We start from the raw sequence: 10,498 nt of genomic DNA on the forward strand, positions 1-10,498 counted from the left end.
GCAGAGAGCCACATCAATTTCCAGAAATACTCATAAAAAACGTTGATTAACGATACAAGTGTTATACATGGAATTTTAGATCCACTTCTCAGTAATGCAACCGCTGTGTCAGATTTCAAAGAAGCTTTACGGAAAAAGCAAACCATGCAATAATCTGAGTACGGCCCTCAGAGCCCAAACCAGCCAAAAAGATATCCGCCATATTGTGCAGTCAACAGAAGTCAGAAATAACATGATAAATATTCACTTACCTTTGATGATCTTCATCAGAATGCACTCCCAGGAATCCCAGTTCCACAATAAATGTTTGTTTTGTTCGATAATGTCCATCATTTATGTCCAAATAGCTACTTATGTTAGCGCGTTTTGTAAACAAATCCAAAGTCACGAAGCGCATTCACTAGGAGCAGACGAAATATCAAAAAGTTAAGTTAGAGTCCATAGAATGTCAAACGATGTATAGAATCAATCTTTAGGATGTTGTTAACATAATTCTTCAATAATGTTCCAACCGGAGAATTCCTTTGTCTTCAGAAGTGCGATGGAAAAGAGCTCCACCTCATGTGAACGCACATGGTCAGAACATGGTCAGCTCATGGCAGACCTTACTCATTCCCTTCTCCTTCGGTCCCACTTCACAGTAGAAGCATCAGACAAGGTTCTAAAGACTGTTGACATCTAGTGGAAGCCTTAGGAAGTGCAACATTACCAATATCCCACTGTATCTTCAATAGGAGCTAAGTTGAAAATCGACCAACCTCAGATTTCCCACTTCCTGGTTGGATTTTTTCTCAGGTTTTTGCCTGCCATATGAGTTCTGTTATACTCACAGACATCATTCAAACAGTTTTCGAAACTTCAGAGTGTTTTCTATCCAGATCTACTAATAATATGCATATTCTAGCTTTTATGGCTTTGTAGCAGGCCATTTACTCTGGGCATGCTTTTCATCCGGACGTGAAAATACTGCCCCCTACCCCAAAAAAGATAACAGAACTGATATGGCAGGCGAAAACCCGAGGACAATCCATCCAGAAAAAAAGTAATTCAGCTCACTCTTGATTACTATGGCTGTCAATGGGAATATAAAAGGAAGACCTCCCAGATTGCATTTCCTAGGTCTTCCACTAGATGTCAACAGTCTTTAACTTCTTGCAACTATAGGGGGTGCTGTTCCGCATTAGCATATTTGGGTCTCCAAATTAAACTGCCTCGTGCTAAATTCTTGATCGTACAATATGCATATTATTGTTATTATTGGATAGAAAACACCTTCTAGTTTCTATAGAAGTTGGAATTTTGTCTCTGAGTGGTACAGAACAATATCTACAGCACTTTTCATGACAGGGGTCAGATTTCAGAAATTTTTACCCCTGATCTGGAGTCTGTTTTTAAGGCGACAGTGAATGCTATGAAGAAACCGACACTGCCTACGTCTTCCTCTGGGTGTCTGTACGTCATCACGTTTTGAATGGAGTCTATTGCACAATCCCAGCCATTATAAAACCACAAAATGTATAGGGACCGCCCTTTCTCGTCGCGCGCCTGAAGCGTGAAGGACATCGGACTTGCCTCATTCCAAATCGTTTTTTAGAGAGTGATATTTCTCCGGTCATGTTTTCAGTCGTTATAGTTGTTAAAAACATCATAATGTAGTTAATTTGAACCGTTTTATAGCAATTTATATCCGTTTAGTGCGATTTTGAGGAATTTCTTTGTCGTGCCCTTTTTAGCTTTGGAAACGTTTCGGGGTGTCGGTCGTTGGTGGTGGACATTTCGAAGGACAGAGGACATCTATCGACCAAAAGACGTTTATAACATAGAAAGGATACATTGCCCAAGAATCTGATGGAAGAACAGCTCAAAGTAACCAATATTTAATATGATAAATCGTTGTTCTGTCGAAATATTTTAAACGCATATTTCGCCATTTTGTTTGGTATAGCTTCACTTGGCGAACCCTGTATTGAAAAGTAAGGATAATTTTAAAAATGTAAATCAGCGGTTGCATTAAGAACTAATTTGTCTTTCGATTCCTGTCAACCCTGTATTTTTTTGTCAAGTATATGATTAGCTTTCAATTAAACTAGATCACTCTGATAGATGACGTCAGACATATTGAGGCTTGATTTCCTAGTATTTTTATTGTGTAACCACGGTTTTGTATGGCTAAATATGCACCTTTTCGAACAAACTGTATATGTATGTTGTAAAATGATGTTACAGGAGTGTCATCGGAAGAATTCTGAGAAGGTTAGTGAAAAAATTTATATATTTTGGCGGTGATTACGTTATAGCGCTCTTTGGCTGGAATCGATGCTCTGGTAACGTTTGCACATGTGGTATGCTAACTTATCGATTTATTGTGTTTTCGCTGAAAAACGCTTAGAAAATCTGAAATATGGTCTGAAATCACAAGAACTGGGTCTTTCCATTGCTATGCTTTGTCTATTTTTATGAAATGTTTTATGATGAGTAAATTGGTCATACACGTTGCTCTATCTAGTAATTCTAGTCGATTTGTGATGGTCGGTGCAATTGTAAACTGTGATTTCTACCTGAAATATGCACTTTTTTCTAACAACACCTATCCAATACCATAAATATGTTATCAGACTGTCATCTGAAGAGGTTTTTTATAGGTTATTGGCTATCAATATCTTAGTTTAGCCGAATTGGTGATAGCACCTGAAGGAGTAAGAAACTGATGGAGTTAGAAAAGTGGTGTATTTTGCTAACGTGTTTAGCTAATAGATTTACATATTGTGTCTTCCCTGTAAAACATTTGAAAAATCTGAAATGGTGGCTTTATTCACAAGATCTGTATCTTTCATCTGGTGTCTTGGACTTGTGATTTAATGATATTTAGATGCTACTATCTACTTGTGAAGCTATGCTAGCTATGCTAATCAGTGTGTGGGGGGGGTGGGGGGTGATCCCGGACCCGGGGTAGAGGCTCGTGAAAGGTTAAAAAGAGTTTCAGGCTTGTTTTTAGAAAAACTTGCTAGAATTTGTAGTTTTAGTAAGTGGCTCCCATTTTGGCTGTAGTGTTTGTAGCGTGTTCCGGTGAGTGTGCGCACTTCGTTATTTATCTCCGGTAATGGTCTCCGGTATTCTCCGTTTTAAATGTGATTGTTTATTTACATATTAAGGTACCTGAGGATTGATTAGGAACGTTGTTTGAAATGTTTGGAAGAAATGTATAGAAGTTTGTAGAAAAAGCAATGGAACGCGAGCTACCTTTCACGTGAACGAGCGTCACGAGCCTGTGGCACTCTGCCAGACCACTGACTCAACGAACCCTTATGAGCCCCTCCTTTACAGTAGAAGCCTCAAACAAGTTTCTAAAGACTGTTGACATCTAGTGGAAGCCGTAGGAAGTGCAACATGACCAATATCCCACTGTATCTTCAATAGGGAATGAGTTGAAAAACCACCAACCTCAGATTTCCCACGAAGTGCGCACACTCAGGTTTTTGCCTGCCATATGAGTTCTTATATACTCACAGACATCATTCAAACAGTTTTAGAAACGTCAGATTGTTTTACATCCAAATATACTGATAATATGCATATATTAGCAACTGGGACTGAGTAGCAGGCCGTTTACTCTGGGCACCTCTGGGCACCTTATTCATCCAAGCTACTCAATACTGCCCCCAGCCATAAAAATATATTATTCCCTGTATCATCTGCACATTATTGTCATAGCATGTTGCTTGTATCCCTGGCAGAACACACGTTGAGGTCGTGGTGCTACAAGTATATTTATGAATGCTTTGTTCTTTCACTACTGGAACAATTGTTGACTCCAATGCTTCTCATAGTATTGTTGAAAGTTGACTGGAAGTCCTTTGGGTGGTGGACCATTCTTGATACACATGGGAAACTGTTGAGTGTGAAAAACCCAGCAGCATTGCAGTTCTTGACACACTCAAACTGTTGCGCCTGGCACCTACTGCCATACCCCGTTCAAAGGCACTTACATATTTTGTCTTGCCCATTCACCATCTGAATGGCACACATACACAATCCATTTGTCAATTGTCTCAAGGCTTAAAAATCCTTCTTTAATTAAAACCTATTCACGTGTGAATTTTTCAAATATTGCTAACAGTCACACCAGAGTGAGGTTTCTATGCGTGTGATGTCAGAATGCACTCACTATTCCAAAATATGATTGTTAGTCAGCAGGACAGTTAACCCGCACCGCCCTAAAACCAAGGCACGCTGCCTGCTAATTATCTACAGGCTATGTTTCAACTTGTCAATATCAAATGTTGAATGTTCTAACAACAGTTTGAATTAAGGTGGTTTGAATTTGGTGGTGGACCATTCTTGATACAAATTGGAAACTGTTGAGTGTGAAAAACCCAGCAGCGTTGCAGTTCTTGACACACTCAAACTGTTGCGCCTGGCACCTACTGTCATACCCCGTTCAAAGGCACTTACATATTTTGTCTTGCCCATTCACCACCTGAATGGCACACATACACAATCCATTTGTCAAATGTCTCAAGGCTTAAAAATCCTTCATTAAAACCTTTTCACATGTGAAGTTCAAATATCTCCAAAGCTTCTTCAGGCTAGGCTGCTTGCTAGCGGGACAACTTCCGGTGAAACTGGAGGGCACGCAATTCAAATAAATAATTATAAACATTATGGATATTAAACATTTAGGTACATACAAGTGTCTTATATCGGTTGAAAGCTTAAATTCTTGTTAATCTAACTGCACTGTCCAATTTACAGTAGGCTTTAGTGAAAGCATGCCATGCGATTGTTTGAGGACAGCGCCCCACATCAAAATACAGGTTTCATAATAACATAATAACAAATAGCGATTAAATATTCACTTAATTTTCGAAAATCTTCCTCTGATTTGTCATCCAAAGGGTCCCAGCTATAACATGTAGTGTAGTTTTGTTAGATAGAATTCTTCTTTATATCCCAAAAAGTCAGTTTAGTTGGCGCCATCGATTTGAGTAATCCACTCGTTCAACATGCCAAGATAGGAATCCGGAAATATACCCCTAAACTTTGTTTCAACAAGTCAAAATACGTTTCTATTTAATCGTCAGATACCCTAAAATGTAATCAAACTATAATATTACATACGGAAGAAGAATGTTCAATAGAAAACCAATATTAGCAGGTGCGTGTTGTCTTCATGGCGCACACACACACATTTCCAAGACTATGTCCCTGTAGTAAAACTCATTATTCTTAATCGTTTTGGAAAAACGAGCCTGAAACTTTTAACATTGAGTGCTGACACCCAGTGGAAGCCATAGGAATTGCATACTGGGAGCTAGATTTAATTATTTCCCTATACGTTCAATTGTAAGAGCATGTACTCTCAAAAAAAAAGAATTCCCGGTTGGTTTTTCTTTGGATTTTCTCCTACCATATATATTGTTTTATAGTCTCCTACATTATTTGAACATTTCTACAACCTGCAAAGTGTCTTCTTTCCAATGGCACCAATTATATGCATATCCTGGCTTCAGGGCCTGAGCAACAGGCAGTTTACTTTGGGAACGTCAGTCAGGCGGAAATTGAGAAAAAAGGACCCTATTTGTAACTATCGCAACAGAGTTAGGTTTTTAACCCTTTCACACGTACCATCACACGGGTGTGATCGTTCTACAGTGGTCCCTGAAGCGTACGATCACACCCGTGTGATTAGAACACTCATTTAGAACGCTCGTTTAGAACGGCCAGTTTCGAATGACGCAACAATCAGCATTTGAGCTGGCCACACTTTTTTCAGAAACTATTTACACAAACACAGTCCTTACAAAGTTGTCCAGAATGTGAGCAGTTTATTTTGGAATGCAATGTTCAGATATTCACAGAAGTATATATAGCATAACACAATCATCCTAACCGGAAAAATGTAGGCTACATTTGTCCAAGCGCTAACTGAGGAAAGATTGACCCAACACAAGCAGTAATATTTTCTAACTCTCGGCTGACATAAACTACAATATGAATTAGCTAATAGCAATTATTATGTATAATTAATCACATCACGGGTGAGCTCACCATTGATCGAAATAATTAGGTAAAACACTTTATAGAAATCGAAAGTAATCCGACGATTAGTTTCAGCGCGCAGCCATGCATTTGTTCCTCACAGAAACCGAAGATAATAAGAGAAGACAAGATGAGTTTGGTCTGTTTATAGTATGCATGTTGAAGGGGTGTGTCAATCACTGTCGTTCACATCCCACCCTTCATTTCCGGAAGTCCTCAAAAAATGAGTGAACTCTTACTCACCTCATTTTGTTATAACATCTTTGGTCAAACAGACGATTACGTGAAACCCAGAATGCATTGTATGTCAACAAACATGGCTACACAGCTGGAATTAGCTTAGCTCATCATAATCAGTACAACCTTCAAAAAAGTATTTTACACACATAATATGTGCCCATTACAATCTGTGCAAGAATCGGAATGCATGATTTGTCACATAGAATTGAAAACATGTGAATAAATCAGTAAATACACAAATAATTGCCACACAAAACATTTTCTGATAGTGATTTATTGAGACAAGTGGCGCGTGCCGGCAGTCAACCACGTACCCTCTCACTCTAAACCATTCAGTGTTGTTGTTTATGTATGTAGATAGTGAGCTAAGCTGTAGCATTAGCAATAACTTTCAAAAGGAGACAACTCACAAATGTGGAAATTCTGGAGATTTTGAGTCTGAAAGTCAGGAATCAGATTCTGACAGTGAGGAGCTGCCCCCCAACCTTGTAGCCATTGAGAACCCTGAATCTGAGGACCCCTCGTCCACTGACAAAGTCCCAGTTCCATTAGAAGATGCTGGTGGTGATGGTGGCAGACTGACAGTGGATGAAGTACAGGAGTTCTGTGGTAGCTGGAAGGCTGCCAGCCATTTCACCCCTCCTGGCCCTGCTGATTGTGTTGAGTCCCAGTCTGGAGTGCAACGCCCCTTGCCATTTCCATCTGAGGCAGAGTGCTTCAAGTTGTTTCTGACAGAGGAGCTAGTGGGAGACATAGTAGAGACCAATCGCTATGCCTTGGAGCTACAGGATAAGAGAGAGCCAGTGTAACGGATGTGAAATGGCTAGCTAGTTAGCGGGTACGCGCTAATAGCGTTTCAATCAGTTACGTCACTTGCTCTGAAACCTTGAAGTAGTGGTTCCCCTTGCACAGCAAGGGCCGCGGCTTTTGTGGAGCGATGGGTAACGATGCTTCGTGGTGTTGATGTGTGCAGAGGGTCCCTGGTTCGCGCCCGGGTATGGGCGAGGGGACGGACGTAAAGTTATACTGTTACACCAGGAGTGGGGGGACAACCACAATTAGTGAAATGTATACATTCCTGGTGACAGTAAAGAAGAACTCCCTAAGAGAATACTGGAGCAGAGATGCTATGTTTGCAACTCCCTTCTTTGCCACCCTCTTTTCCCAAGACTGCTTTCTAGTTCTGCTGCTATGACTGCATTTCATCATCAACGCTACTGCCATCCTAAATGACCCGTTATACAAAACAAGAGATGTCAACAGCTGGCAGTAAAGTGCCATGACAAACGAGACGTCCATGTCCTCTCCACTGTCCATACAGCAACCATGTCGGCCACAGGGAAGGTGAACCACCTGACGGGAGAGAGAAACAAACCAGACAGAGAAACATCAAACCAGACTGCGTGCTTGACTATTACCTCAAAATGGGGGCAGTGGATAAGGCCGACATGATAAACAGCTTTGTGGAATGAACTCAGAAAACGACCAAGTGGTATAAGATATTTTTCCAGGGTAGCGTCAAAATACAACATGCCAATACTTCTGACGCATTTAGCATTGTTTTACAGAGCTAATAGAATAATGTAACTAGCTACATAAGCACGATTGAATATAACACCATAAAAGGTGAGTAACATGAGTAACGTTACCTAGCGTGTCCGCGGTTATAAGGAATATACACAAATATATTATGCTCCATACACACAGTGAGCTACAGTAGAAACGGTATAACACGACACAGAAACTATTATAACGTAATTAGGCACTTACTTTGATAGAAACGCAGTCTGGATTTGAAGATGGGTGTCTGTAGTGACGCCTCTAGCACTGAGACGCTGTGCCACTTGGGAGTCAAAAGGCCAGGGTAGCTTCAACATACAACACATGCTAATACATCCGTGACGCAATTAGCATTGTTTTCCAGAGCTAATAAGACTGTAGCTAGATACCTAAGCATTGGGTATATCACCATACATGTTATGAAATGAGTAACGTTACATCGCGTGTCCGCGGTTATAATGAATATACACAAAAACATGATGCTACAGTAGAAACGACATAACACGACATGCAGAAACTATTATAACGTAATAAGGCACTTTGATAGAAACGCACACATTTCCAAAGTTACTATTGGTAACGAAAACAACTTTGATTGCGATGCAGGCGACAGGTGGAAAATATGAACACGTGTATGCAGGACGGCAGATGAGTAAATGTCTGCAGACTTGAACTGCACAAACAATTGAGAAGTGTTTGGGGAATTTTGTCCGGGTCAGAAATGTAAAAAAAATTAATTGGTCCGCAAAAGTAAAAATGACTACTTTTATGTGAATGAATGAGGCGGAACACACCTCATTTCAAACTGTTATTATAAAATAAAAAACTGTTTAGAAAATAATTTAAAATTGACAAATAAAACAGGCGGCGTGCTTTGGTTTGAGGGCAGCGCAGATTAAATGTACTGTTACATAACAATCACATTCTGGAATTGGAGAGAACGTTCTAACATCACGTGCATAAAACAACTCACGCTGGGGCGACCGTTACAGATATTTGGAACTCACGCATGAAAGGGTTAATGCATGTGATGTCAGAATGCACTCACTATTCCAAAATATGACTGTTAGTCAGCAGGACAGTTAAGCCGCACTGCCCTAAAACCAAGGTATGCTGCCTGCTAATTATCTATAGGCTATGTTTCAACTTGTCAATATCAAATGTTTTATGTTCTAACAGTTTGAATTGAGGAATGTTTCGCCTCCTCATTAATTCACATTGAAGCAGCCCATTTCACTGTTGCGGACAATTTATGTTTGAGACTTTACTGAGCTGGACAAACTTCTCTCTTTGACTAGAGCCCAAGGACTTCCCCAGTGTTTCCTCAGATCAAGCATGCATACATTTGCGCATCTCCACTCAGAAAAGAACTTGCACATACTTTTCCCCTCTAGCACATTTTCCAGCTGGCACCCGGAAAATGTGCTAGATGTGTTTCCCTTACTAATAAAAACTTTGGAAATGTGTGCGTTCCTATCAAAGTACCTTATTTTAATTTTTTTATGTATTTTTTTTACGGGGTTAGATTCGTTTTAATATTGCAGATAGATGGGGGCTTCCATCAATGTAATTGTCTGCATAATTTCCAATCCCCAATAAAGATTTTTATAAATATATATAAAATATATATTTTTTATTATATTTTCCTTTATTATTTTCCCCTAACCCTACCATCCCTCCCCTAATTGGAGTGAACTAAAGGACAACAACACTTAGGCTTGTCAATCAAATCAAAGTTTATTTGTCACGTGTGCCGAATACAACACTGAAATGTGTGAAATGCTTACGTACAGGGTCTAACCAATAGTACAAAAAAGGTATTAGGTGAACAATAGGTAAGTAAAGAAACAACAGTAAAAGGACATTGAAAAAAAACAGTAGCGAGGCTATATACAGTAGCGAGGCTATAAAAGTAGCGAGGTTACATACAGACACCGGTTAGTCAGGCTGATTGAGGTAGTATGTACATGTAGATATGGTTACAGTGACTATGCATATATGATGAACAGAGAGTAGCAGTAGCGTAAAAGAGGGGTTGGCGGGACACAGTGCAGATAGCCCGGTTAGCCAATGTGAGGGAGCACTGGTTGGTCGGCCCAATTGAGGTAGTATGTACATGAATGTATAGTTAAAGTGACTATGCATATATGATAAACAGAGAGCAGCAACAGCATAAAAGAGGGGTTGGGGGGGCACACAATGCAAATAGTCCGGGTAGCCATTTGATTATCTGTTCAGGAGTCTTATGGCTTGGGGGTAAAAACTGTTGAGGAGCCTTTTTGTCCTAGACTTGGCACTCCGGTACCGCTTGCCATGCGGTAGTAGAGATAAGTCTATGACTGGGGTGGTTGGGGCCTTTGACAATTTAAGGCCTTCCTCTGACACCGCCTGGTGTAGCGGTCCTGGATGGTAGGCAGCTTAGCCCCAGTGATGTACTGGGCCGTACGCAGTACCCTCTGTAGTGCCTTGTGGTCGGAGGCCGAGCAATTGCCGTACCAGGCAGTGATGCAACCAGTCAGGATGCTCTCGATGTTGCAGCTGTAGAACCTTTTGAGGATCTGAGGACCCATTCCAAATCTTTTTTGTTTCCTGAGGGGAAATAGGCTTTGTCGTGCCCTCTTCACGACTGTCTTGTGCGGCCCAGTACATCACAACATCA

At 40.4% G+C, this 10,498-nt stretch overlaps 1 long non-coding RNA gene across 1 annotated transcript; it reads right to left on the reverse strand.

Moving 5' to 3' along the window:
• Positions 1-6,535: 6,535 nt before the first annotated feature.
• On the reverse strand, positions 6,536-8,180 carry LOC139538281 (uncharacterized). Its single transcript, XR_011667696.1, has 2 exons — positions 8,050-8,180; positions 6,536-7,632 (listed from the first exon to the last, which is right to left on the reverse strand). It is a non-coding gene; the product is annotated as an uncharacterized lncRNA (long non-coding RNA).
• Between the last annotated feature and the right edge of the window lie 2,318 nt (positions 8,181-10,498).

Source organism: Salvelinus alpinus, chromosome 14 (genome assembly GCF_045679555.1).
Source record: "Salvelinus alpinus chromosome 14, SLU_Salpinus.1, whole genome shotgun sequence".
In the NCBI taxonomy this organism is placed as follows: Eukaryota; Metazoa; Chordata; class Actinopteri; order Salmoniformes; family Salmonidae; genus Salvelinus; species Salvelinus alpinus.